At 48.0% G+C, this 12,722-nt stretch overlaps 1 pseudogene; it reads left to right on the forward strand.

Moving 5' to 3' along the window:
* The first annotated feature begins 214 nt into the window (after nt 1–214).
* LOC150014706 (small ribosomal subunit protein eS24 pseudogene) lies at nt 215–698 on the forward strand (annotated as a pseudogene).
* The last annotated feature ends 12,024 nt before the right edge of the window (nt 699–12,722 follow it).

The raw sequence follows: 12,722 nt of genomic DNA on the forward strand, positions 1-12,722 counted from the left end.
GTGATCTGAGCTCAAATCCCAGAGAGGCCACGTATGAGCTCTGTGGCCCCAGGAATGAAGCTTCACTTTGTGAGGCTTATAGGATACAGCTCCTACCTATAAGGCTATTATGGGATTAAGTGGGAGAGTGTGTCAGGGCAGGGCAGGGCACAGACACAGCAGGGGCTCCATCAAGAGCCACGGTGAGCTCTTTTTTCCTCCTTTGCTACTTGAAGTTTAGCCACCATCATGAACGACACAGTGACTATCTGGACCAGGAAGTTCATGACCAACAGACTACTTCAGCGGAAACAAATGGTCATTGACGTCCTTCACCCTGGCAAGGCAACAGTACCCAAGACAGAAATTCGGGAAAAACTAGCCAAAATGTATAAAACCACACCAGATGTCATCTTTGTGTTTGGATTCAGAACCCATTTTGGTGGTGGCAAGACAACTGGCTTTGGCATGATTTATGATTCCTTGGATTATGCAAAGAAAATTAAACCAAAACATAGACTTGCAAGACATGGCCTATATGAGAAGAAGACCTCAAGAAAACAGAGAAAGGAACGCAAGAACAGAATGAAGAAAGTCAGGGGGACTGCAAAGGCCAATGTTGGTGCTGGCAAAAAGAAGGAGTAAAGATTCTTCAGTGACTTTATCTGTGCTGATGATGCAGATTTTTCATGAGGATTAATAAAAGACCTTTTACGTTTCTGGTTAAAAAAAAAAAAGAGCCATGGTAAATGTGCATTTGTCTATCAGTGTTCACTGAAAGCCCACCAGGAGCCAGATGCTATGGTCAGCATCAGGGATGTGCGGGCAAACACCTCAGACAGAGCTCTGCTCTCACTGCTTCTTGACTCTGCACATCTTGAATTCTCCCATTGAGGCTGGCTTATTGCTGATTTGGGCCAGTCCCTGCTCCTGGGCATGCCAGTTGGCCGTAGCTTGAAGGGCCATGGTAAACAGAGATTCTCCAGCAAAGCTATCCTCTGCAGCTGTGCCATGGAATCAAGATTTTCCAACTTGAACCAGCCAACTAGTTACCTTTGGTAGGAGGTGTTCCTCCTGCTGGTCCAGTGCTTTACACATATTCACAAAAGCCATGCACAGGCAGCTCAGCATTTGTGCTCCTCATTTATACGCAGATGAGGGAGGAGAGGTAACGCACCCGCAGGCACAGAGGGTGAGTGAGTGAGTAGAGACCTAAGACTTCAACTCATGTTGGTCTGATTCTAAAGCCCAGTGCTGTCTCTGAGGCTGGTGTGACTTGGGGGCAGAGCTGGAGACTGTGAACCTAAGGGACATGTGGCACCACAGGCAAAGGTCTGTGGAGGCCTTCTGACCTCCAACCCCGGGTCTATCAGCCTGGCCAATGAGAAGGAAAGTGGGGCCAGCAGGGTAGAGTCAGGGGTTTTAAATCATACATTCCCAGAGTCAAGGGGCACCGGGGGTTTCTGCAATCAGCAAACACATGGATAGCTTTACACATGCCACACTGGGCCCTGGGTGTGCAGAGAAGAATCAGGAGCTCTCTCGAGTAACACTTGACACTTGGGCCCAGATAATTCTTGTGGGAGGCTGTGCATTATAGGACGTATAGCAGCATTTCTGGCCTCTGCCTACTAGATGCCAGTAACACTCCCCCACATATGACAACCAAAAATGTCTCCAGACATTGCCAAATGTTTTCTGTGGGGGTGTGGGTGGGTGGAAAATTCTCCCTGGTTGAGAACCACTGACTTGGGGAGAGAGGGAGGCTGACATATCAAAACAATGTGCTGAGTGCTATTCCAGAGGTAGGTATGGGTACCTTGTGTGTGGCACAGAAGACAGGAGGGGCTTCTGGGAGACTGGACGCAGTGGTGACAAGGCCAAGGTCATGCAGCAAGTTTTTAATGGAGTTGGGATTCCAGCCCAAGATCCCCGTGCCTTGCTCTCTTCCTGGACATCTCACTGCCTCTCTCCAAGCCTATCTATGCCCCTGGGCTTGCCTGATGGGGGTGGCTTCTGCTCTGGGAAGCTGGCCACACTGGTTTGAGCAGTCAGGCTTTCTTTGCCCAGGGTTGGTCTCATGATCTTGCCTTAAGAGTTGGTGCCCAATAAGCTTTCACAGATGTTAAGAAAGGCTCTTCTTGTCCCCTGGGATAGCCTTCAGAAAGCTGACTGGGTGGCCACTTAAGTACTGTGCTTATGCTAAGAACAATCCTTCAACCAAGTGCTTCAGCATAAGTACTTCCAGGTCTCCGGCTCCGTGGAAGCGCTGAAACATGGGAAGGAGGAAGCTCTGCAGCCTCTGAGCCTAGAGATTGGGTTCTCTTGCCCCCTGAGCAGCTGTATGACCCAGACCTAAGCCTTTTATTCTGCAGAGCCTCTGCTTTCTGATCCATAAAGTGGGCATGCCACCCCTTTCCTGGATGCTCACAGTGTCCTGGAATAACATTTAATATTTTATTGTAAAAGATTTTATAGACAGAAAAGTTTCAAACATGTTAACTATTGTCCAAGTCTCCAAAAGGCATTGGAAAGGTCAGTGTTCTATCTTTTTTCATTCTTTTCAAAATTATTATTTGAATAGTCATCCACATATTTAACAAATATTTATTATGTGCCTAGAACTCAGCAGGGAACACAGCAAATGGTAAATAGACAATAAATAAGAGACGTAAGTTAGGTATACATGGTATGTTAGGTGGTAACAAATGTGAAAGGAGAAAAAACAAAGTCGTGCAAGGAAGGGGGTGTTGAAATGTTAGGTAGGGAAGACCGCTCTCTGGAAAATGACATTTGAATAAAAACAGAAGGCAGGGAGGGAGGAGGTTATGCCAATGTCATTCCAGACAGAAGGAAGAGCAAAACACCATACCCACTGTGTTTGGAAACAGAGAGGAGGCTGGGTATGGAGTGAGGGTGTGGGGGGGATAAGATAGGAGGAAGGGGAGGGGGTGAAGTGGGAGGGTGAGGTTCCAGGGGTGAAGAAGGAGGAATGTGATGAGGGAGGTGATGCGAGGCAGGTCCCAAGTAGCCTCCAGGCTGCTGTGGGGACTGGGCTTTCACTCTGGGCTGGGAGCCCAGTGGTGGGCTTTGGGTGCGGGAGTGACAGGATTGCTCTGCCTAGTACCTGGAGGACAGACTTGCTGAGACCAGCCAGGTGTCAGGTGTTTCTCATACTTTGTTGCTAATCCTCCCAAGGACCCAGTAAAAAAGTTAATACAGCTTCCTAGATAGTTCAGAGACTTCTCTCCCAGACGGGGGTAGGGATGGGCCAGCGAGTCCTTGACAGAGCAAGGACTTCACCCACCCCCCCACCGTCTGTCCAAGCTCCTGGTGTTTCTCTTAGTCCAGTCAGCAGCATATGGCCAGACTCTGTCTATCCTACATTCTTATTGAAACCAACAAAGTAAGTTTCACAGCGATTTAAGATGACTTCTTCCCCACTAAAGAGCAGTTGTTTTAACTGTCACTCTTCCCAGAGATGCCCTTGGAACTAAGGAAAGAAAAAAAAAAAAAAGGCAGTAAAAACTTGCTAAAATCAGGTCTGAGCTCTGGTTTGGACTCAGCCACATTGCTGGTGCTTGATCTTCTCAGTTTCCTTGCCTTAAAAACCCTAACCTGTCATTTTCAAGGTAGTAGTGAGGACAGGGGATAGATAAGCATCAGGAGCCTGCTCTGGGGGAGAAGGAAGTCCCTAGATCCAGCCTTCATGTCTCCGCCAAGCTGCAGTAGAGGCTGAGTGCCCCTAGGTGGCGCAGCTTTCCTAGGCTGAGCTCCCAGCAGCTGCTGCCAACTGGGTGAGCATATTCAGGGGAAACTGAGGGATAGAGATAATACTGGAAACCAATAAAATGGAAGTTTCAGGTAGAAGTCTGCCACTATTGATAGCTGCTGTTCCTCCAATGACAACTGTGGGCATTAGTGGGGCAGGGCACCTCTGCCACCCTTGCCAACAGATCAGGCTGTAGGACCCTAGGGGCTGCAGCCCTTGGTGGAGGGATAAAGGGCCAGGAGCGTATGCAGTGCAACATCCATTCTTTTTTCCAGATGAGGACGCTGAAGGCCGGAGAGGACAGAGATTGCCTGGTCCTGAGAGTCAGGGACAGAGCTGCTGCCAGGTGGCCCCTCTGCTGATTAAATGTTTCCTGGCAGGACCCTTGATGAAAGCACACATTGGTACCCCTCTGAGTGGCCTCTCCTGCTCCCAGGTTTCTTCCTGGGCTGCTTTCCTCTCTCTGCCTCTATGGCTGTTCTCAGGGGAGGCTAGGAGAACAGTCATTTGCTTCTCATGTAAAGTGCTGTATCTCTGGGCAGTAGAATAGCACTGGTCGAGGGCTGGAAGGCTTGGGTATATAGCAACTCTGTCACTACCTTGGGAACATATGCTTTGGGCACATGGCTTCTCTCTTCCTGCCTTCTGCATCCTTGTCCATAAAGTATGTTGGGAAAGAAAGAGAAAGTTGGGCTGTATGTCCCCAAGGTCAGTTTTTAGCTCAGGCATTCTGAGTTGCACTTGAAGCTTTACTTCTGTCCATCAGGGAACAGGAGGGGGAGGGAAGGGCTTCAGTTCTCTCATTTAAAAACATGGGAGAGTGGACTGGATGATGTGTCATTCTGGCTCTGACATCTGACTTGGCAAGGATGAGAGGCAGTCACAGAGGCCAGAATCTTCCCCTCTGAACTACCAACACATGATGACTGCCCCTTCCTGGGAGCTGCAGACCTGCTTCCCTTGGTGGCCTCCAGAAGAGGCCCTGCAAAGTAGAACCATGCCCCCACCACCACCACCCCCACAAGACTGGCCTCCTTCCAAGCTGGTGCTGGAGGCACCAGAGGAGAAGCTCTTCCTCCCCCTTGCAAGACTGAAACCCATCTGCACATTTAAAGGGTGTTCCTTCCTGGGCTTGATTACTAATCATCTGCCTCCCTGGCCAGATGAGCCTCTCAGTGACCTTGGGCGCTTTCCAAAATCAAATCTTCCTTCAAAGGAAGCAGGAGATTGGTCACCACTGAAGAAATTCAGAGAATGACAGCTGGAGGAAAGAGAGAGGAAAGGGAGAAAACACCCACTTATTGTTAGCCAGCCATGTGCTAGGCACTGGGCAGGTCCCTTCTCTTATATTAACTCATTTAATCCCAGCAACCACAAATTAAGGATTATAATTCCCTGTTTTCAGATGAAGAACCAATGGGGATGTGTTATTTTGCCCACAGTTCCATGGCTAGTAAACAGAGGGGCTGGAGTTTGATCCAGGTCTCTGACTCCACAGCCCACCCTTGGCCCAACTGAACATGGAGGAATAACAGATCATGGGTCAGGAAGCCTGGATTCTGAATCCAGCTTTGCAGCTGAAGGGTTATATGATGACTAAAGCTTGATAGCATTTTATGGTTTCAAAGTGACAACCATGCAGTCTTATTTGATTCTCAGATCAGTCCATTGTACAGAGGAGGAAACTGAGGTGCACATAGATCTAGTGAATTGCCCAATTGTGGTCACACAGTGGCTGGTCTGGCTTTGAATCAGGTCTTTTGATCCCAGAGTTTGTGGAATTCACAAATAAAGCTGATTCTTTGACAAGCCCCTTCTCTAGGATTCATTCTTCCAGTTGATGAAAATGAGGGGTTGGGTTAGATTAGTAGGCAATTGGTAGTTCCCTGACCCTTTTATTTAAAAAGAAAAAGAAAAGAAAGAAACTCATAGAATTTGGCAACTTAAAATTTTATCAAGTAAGAACATTAAAAAAAAAACATTTTACCTTCAAAAGGCTAGGAGAATATAATGATCTCAGTGTAGCAGGAAGGAAAAAAATAGTAACTAAGAACAGAATTTTCCTTAGAAATGAGCTAAATTGTGTTTAGCATAATACCTTGATGAGCCATTGTAGTCATTTCTAATAGCTCTCTGAGCCTGGCTGGAGTGGGCCAGAAGGGAAATGGAACTAGAATAATTCTCTGCAAAAGAACTAATTTGCAATTGGGAGCTTGGAAGGATGAGCAAGCTAGTAACCTAAGAGAAGAGGCTGCAAGGAGTAGTCTGAACACAGAGCAGGGGACTCGAGTCCGAAAGACTACCTGTGAAAGTTTCCTGAGTGGGAGGCCAATGACCAAAGGACCCTAAGGAGAGAGATGTCTAGTATTCTATTTCACCCAGCAGCTGTCTGCTTTGCTGTGCCAGTCGTCCTGCTGATACCCTAGATCTCCTGTCAAAGTGCCCTTGCACAATGCAGGAGCTCAATGCCTGGAAACTGGGCAGTCTTGGGTAGGGATCATTGGAGTCTGGCAGGCCTGAGTTTGAGGTCTTGCTCCATCACTTGCAAGATAACATGGATTCGCTAAGCTCCAGTTTCTTTCTCTGTGGAATGGATATCTATTATTCCCTGCCTTGGAGGTTGATATGAGGAATAAGTGGGACCATGAACTTAGTAGTCAAGCCCTCAATAATTAGCCACTTAGCTGCCTATTATTATTAACCACAGTTATTCAGATATGCACTTTTTTTTTTTTTGGTGGCAAGCTTGTAGAAGGGTTTCGTTAGTTTTGTTTTTAGTGGGGAAGGGGGGAGCTTTTGCAGCTCTTAAATCCAGCTGGGATCAGACAGGACTATCATGTGGAAGGAAAGGGAGGTGGACGAGGTATCAAACTCCACACAGCATCCTCCAGCCCTTCCTGATTCTTCAAGGCTGAATGCTGTCTGTGTCTGAGAATCTGCGCTCTTGGAAATGACAGCATCTCCTTCCAGGGCTGAGTCTAGAGGGAAGGACTCCCTCCAAGGACAGGTTGAGGGCTAGGGGGAGAGTAGGAGAGAGACAAAGGAGAGAGGGCGTGAGCAGGAGGAGATATGAAGAAGGCAAGGTGCTTCCAGGACTGACAATCAGCCAGAGAGGCAAAGAGGGGATTCGTGTTTGCATGTGTGCATGAATATGTGACCACACTTGGGCATCAGGTAGCAGGTACATGTGTTTTGTATGTCTGGGTGTGACTGTGTGTGAATGAGTGTGCGGACATGTCAACATAGGAGCATATTAGTATGGGACTGCATGTATGTGGTTGGCAGTGTGTGTGTGCAAGAAGTTCATTGGCCATGTGCCTTGGTCAGCATGGGCATGCTGGGCTGGAGAGTGGGCTTCACCATGTGACTGTGAGTGAGTGGGAGGGGAGGCTGTGTCCTGTGATAGTCCCTGGGCAGGGCTTGGGGTGACACATGGGCTGTCTAAAAGGAGGGAACTTCTGCAGCTTCCTTCAGGAGCCCCTGCCTCCCCACCTCACCCCACCCCCACTGACTGACTAGGTCCCTTCTTGATCTCTACCAGCAGCCCCTGCACCCACACCACACCTCCTGCTGACTGCTGGCCTCAACAGTGAATGGGGAGGAGAAAGGGGGAAGGAGCGGGTGGAGTGACTGACCTCCTAGCCCCAACCCTTGGTGCTGCCAGGGAAACATCCTCCTCCCACACCTACCCCCCAATCACCGTGATTCCTGCTGTGAAGGAGAGAGGAACCCTCCGTTTCCATGGCAACATAGCAGCCCTGCTTCTCAGCCTGAGCCCAGGCTCTTCTAAGCTCTGGAAGGAGTAGGAAGAAAGCCCCTCCTTAGGCTTTTGAGCCCCTACTAAGTGTCTCACCTCTCCACCCCCCACCTGAGTCTCCTTGCTCCTCTGAGGCTCAGGACCCTGCTGGGACTCCTGAAGTGCGCAAGTGCCACCCCCTCCACCATTTCCAGGATCCGGGGATCTGTCTTGTTTGTATGAGCTCAGATCTGAGCACCAGCTCTGGAGAGTGACAGGATGGGGCTGAATCCCAGTCTTTGCCTGTGAAATGGTACTCATGTTAATACCTCTCAGAGTTCTTGTGAGGAGCAAATAGTGCTAGTGGAAATGTTTTGTAAATTCAGACTGCAGGGTCATTGTGTGGGCCACTGTGGAGTATAAAGTGGCCCAGCCTCTTTGAAGGGTGGGCTTGCCCCTGCCACTTCACTTCAGTTTTCCTTCCCACAGGAATGCACCTGTGCTTGGAGAGGCAGACATGGGCTGATGGGGCACGGTGCTCTCTAACACTGAACAATTGGAAATGAGCCCCATGTCCATCACCAGAGAAATGGGTTAATGAATCATGGTGCATCCTGGGTCTTACAGCTCTTCAAAAAGGAGTCTGTGTGTGCTGAAGGGGCACAGTCACTAAGACATATTGCTAAGTCAGAAAAATCAAGTCGGAGAATAAGTGCAGCGTGATCCCATCTATTAAACATTGCTGTTTGCATGTGAGCAAGTGTAGGTGGGTGAATGCCTGGATGGGGTCTGCGAACCTGCCATCAGGCGAGACTGTTTGCAGAGGTCACTCTGAGGAGGAGCAGGATTGGGGAGGGGCAGTGAAGGGGAACTTTGGCTTTTTCCTCTATATCTCTCTAATCTGTTTGCCTGTATGGCAAATGTAATTTTAAAATAATGTATCACTATTGTAGCTGAATAGAGAATATATATGGTAAACAATCAGAGAACAGGGCAACAGAGTACAGAATGCAGTCTGTACTTGAAAAGTTTGGAGGAGAGAGAAATAGTTGGGAGGGCTTCCAGGAGGAGGAAGAAGGTGAACTGGATCTCAGAGCAAGAGTAGAATTGAGACTTGGAGCAGAGGGGAGGGCAGTCCAGGCACCAGAGGAAGGTGGGAAGTGAGGGTGTGGAGAGTTTGTCTTGGATGACTAGGGGCAGGTTCCATCTCTGCCACTCCCTGAAGCTACCACCCTGGCTAAATTCCTCACGTTGTCAGTGCCCTCATCTGTAAATAATCATAATGGTACAAACTGGATGGATGGTTATGAAGACTATTTGACATCAGTATAAGACAAACTTTAAAGTATCACATGAATGTGAATTTATTGTTGATTTCTTTCAGGGGACAGAGAGAAGGCAGATTGGGTTGCAGTCTGGCTGACTGCCAACTCTTGGCAAAGCTTGGTCAGCCATAACCAGCTTGGCTTGGCCTGGCCTGGTCAAGGCTCACACTGAAAGTGGTAGGAAATAGGAGCCAGCATGGATTCTTAAGCAAGGGAAGGAAGGTAAGATCCAAAATGACAAAAAAAAAAATCTTTATTTAGGAGCTACATTATGCCAATCATAAATGATGTATTTTTAACATATTTATTCAGTCTTCATAGGTACTTTATGAGGTGAATGTGCCTATTTTTTACAAGTGGGGAAACAGAAGTTCAGAGAAATTCATTCATTCATTCACTCACTCACTCACTCACTCACTCACTCAGCAAATACAGATTGAGCACCTCCCGTGGCAGACACGGCTCTAGTTACTGAGTGAATGAAAACTCCCTGTCCCCATGGACTATACAGCCTGGTAGGAGAGACAGATAGTAAAACAAATAGATTGATGACACAATGTCAGGTTAAATGAGTGCTTTGCATAAAACAAAGCCGAGTAAGGATCAGGAGGTGGTGGGCAGAGAATTGAATGAAGCAATTGCATGAATATTCTGAGCAGAAGAAATAGCCCGAGCAAAGGCCCTGAGGTGGCAGCCTCCTTGCTGTAATCAAGGTGGGGCAAGAAGTCAGGTGTGATTGTGCTGTGGTGGCCAGGTAAGGTAGCAAGTGGATGAGGCTGGAGAGAAAAGAGGGGTGTGGGGCTCTGATTACACAGGGCCTTTGAGGTCAGGCAAGGACTGTAGATTTAATTCTTTCTGTATATGTTGGGAAGTCACTGGAGGGGGTTGACAAGGAAAGTGACATAATCTAAGATTTATGTTTTAAAAGGATCACTCTGGCCACTGATTATAGACCAAATTGTAGGGGGTGTGAGTGAGAGCAGAGGGGTTAATTAGGAAGTGACTGTATGAGTCCAGGTGAGAAGAGAAAGACAGTTTGGAGCAAGTGACAGGTGTGGAGGTGGTAGACAGCAGTCAGATTTGAAATACATTTTGCAAACAGAACCAGCAGGGTCTTCTATTGGCTTAGATGTGAGCTATGAGATAAAGAGAAAAAGATGATTCCAAGATTTGGGACCTGAGCAACCGGGCCAGTGTTGTTGCTGTTTCCTGAGAGGGGAAAGAAGGGAGAGGAGCAGGTTTGGGGACGATCAGGATTCACTTTAATTTTGATATGCCTTAAGACATCTAAGAGAAGATGTCAGGTAGGTAGCTGGAAGTATGAGAGTTCAGGGGAGATGTCAGGACTGAGGATATAAATCGGGAAGTTGTCAGCATATAAATGCTGTTTAAAGCCGAGGGATAGGATGAGATCACGCAGAGCATAGCTAGAAGAGCGACGGGCCCCTGGGTGATTTGGTGCAGGGAGTAGCAGGAGCACTCAGGGGGTTTACTAGGCATCACCCTGGAAGGACTCCCCCGCTGTCCGAGGAGAAACAGTGTGCAGGGCAGTGGCTCTCAGAAGCATTCAAGCTGGTTAAAATACAGACACGGGACCCACCCCGGTAGGTCTGGGATGAGGCTCAGGAATTGCCTTTTTAACAAGCTGGTGCTGCCACCACTGCTGCTGGTGTGGAGACTGCACTTGGAAGGCCACTGGGCTAGGGGAAGGAGGAGTTGCAGCGTAGCTTTGGAGCCAGGTAGGACTCATTTCCAATCCAGGCTCTATCACTAACTTGCTGTGGGATCTCAGGCAAGGCAGTGTCTGTCTCTAAGCCTCAGTGTTCTTATCTATGAAATGGGAACAATAACACCTATTACTCAGGTTTATAGTGAGGGCCAAGCAAATCAGCATGTGTTTAGCTTCTAGCATTGGGACCAAACAAGCTGCGGTTCAGTAAATATTATTTGTACACCCGAAGAAGTATTGGGGCAGGCAGAAGTGAGCCTGAGGCTCCCACTCGGATGGCTCTGGATGGTTAGCTGGAACCAGGGGAGAAGCAATGCGGGGAGACAGACTTCTCTGTTTTGATGCTTTGTCAGTCCTGATGCCTGAGTCTCTGGGAAGAGAGGCATTGCAGAGCTAGGCCACCTCACCTTTGGATTCTGTTGTCCTCCACAAAAAAGGACTTCTGCCATCTACTTTTTCTTTGCCTCCATGAAGGGCCCTTTCTGCCCTGGTTCTTGGAGAGCTCCTCTAGTCCCTTCATGGCCTTGTGTCTCCAGTGACCAGTGACCACTTCTCTTCACCCTCCACCCCCCTCCCCAGACCTTGTCATTCGGCTACTCCTTAAAGAGAGTGTGGCCTGAAAGACAGAGCCTGGCCTGGAGTCAGGTCGATGAAGGCACAGCAGCCAGGGACAGGGGCAAGCTGTCATTTACACGGTACAGTGAAATGGGGATACTGAAGCTGCTGGATAGCACAGAAGGGCGTGTGAGAAAGCACCAGAGTTACAGGAGGTGTGCGATGCATGTTCATCACTTGTCCTCCTCTCCTCTGCACCCCCCAGCCCCCGTGCCAAAGCCTCCCTCTCCGCTGGCTGTGGAGCCAGCCCCAGCCTGGATGTGCTGCGAGGAGGCTGCCTCACCCACCCCACCCCACCCTACCCCTGCCGCTATTTAATGCCGTTAACAATAGATTCATTAACTGGGATTAATCTCATACACCAGCTCTCTATCCCCTTGGCTATTAATCACTCACTTCATTAACAGGACAGCATTAGCCAACCTGGGAGTGAGACGCGGTGCCCATACCAAGTACCTGTGTCTGCACCTTCTCATCTTTCCTCGGCACTGGTGCATGTTCTCGGTGCCGTTCTGCTCCAGCCTGGTTTCCATCTCAGTCAAGCCGGCTGTAGGCGTCTCTCTTCCCAGGCTTCCCACTGCGGCCTTGTCTCTGCACCGCCCCCCCCAACACACCCCCACCCCATACTGCTAAGTGTCCCTTTCTCTCTTTTGCCTTCCAATCCAGGGCCTAATACATAGTAGGTTCTCATTTAGATTGGCTGAACAAAGTGCAGAGAGATACAAATAAGACACCAATTCCAGGAGGCTTTTTTAAAAAATTGCCTCTGTTCACAAAGATAATATATGCTCACTGCACAAAATCCAAACAACACAAGAAAGGAAGAGAGGAGAAAATAAAAATTATCTGAAATCCCCACCATCTCAGGATAATAACCTTTAGCGTTTTGGTGAGCATCCTCTCGGATCTTGAGTGATATATATATAATTTTACCTAAATGGGATCATACTATGCATGCTGTTTTGCAACCTGCTTCTCCACTCAACAATATGTTGTTGCAATCTTTTCTTATCAGTGAATAGAAATATACCTCATACTTTTTAATGGTTGCATACCATTCTGTTTTATGGAAGTAACATAATCTAGTCAATGGATCTTCTCCTGATGAACATTTATATCATTCCCATTTTTTCTCTGGTATATTTGACACACAGAGCCACATCCTTATATACACATCTCTGTGCACTTGCCTAATGAACTCCTTAGATGGATTCCCAGGAATGGAATTTTTAAGACAAAGGGTTTGCATGATTAACATTGTGGTATAATATAGCATAGCAGAGCTAGATGCCTCGGATTCAATATCAGTTTTGCTGTTCTCGAACAAAGGGAACTTGGGCAAATTACTTAACCTCTCTGGGCTTCAGTTTCCTCATCTGTAAAATGGGGATAATGATAAGGTTTACTTTACAGGATTACTGTTTGGATTAAATAAATTATTAGATGCAAAGCACTTAGAAGGATGCCTTCTCTCCTATGCTACTGCTGAGGGTACATTGGCCCTCTGGCCTCCAGAAGCACTGAACCTGCTCTCACCTCTCCCACCAGCAATGTGGGAGAGACCCT

The sequence above is a fragment of the Furipterus horrens genome, unplaced genomic scaffold (genome assembly GCF_987537825.1).
Source record: "Furipterus horrens unplaced genomic scaffold, mFurHor1.1.pri manual_scaffold_3, whole genome shotgun sequence".
Lineage (NCBI taxonomy): Eukaryota > Metazoa > Chordata > Mammalia > Chiroptera > Furipteridae > Furipterus > Furipterus horrens.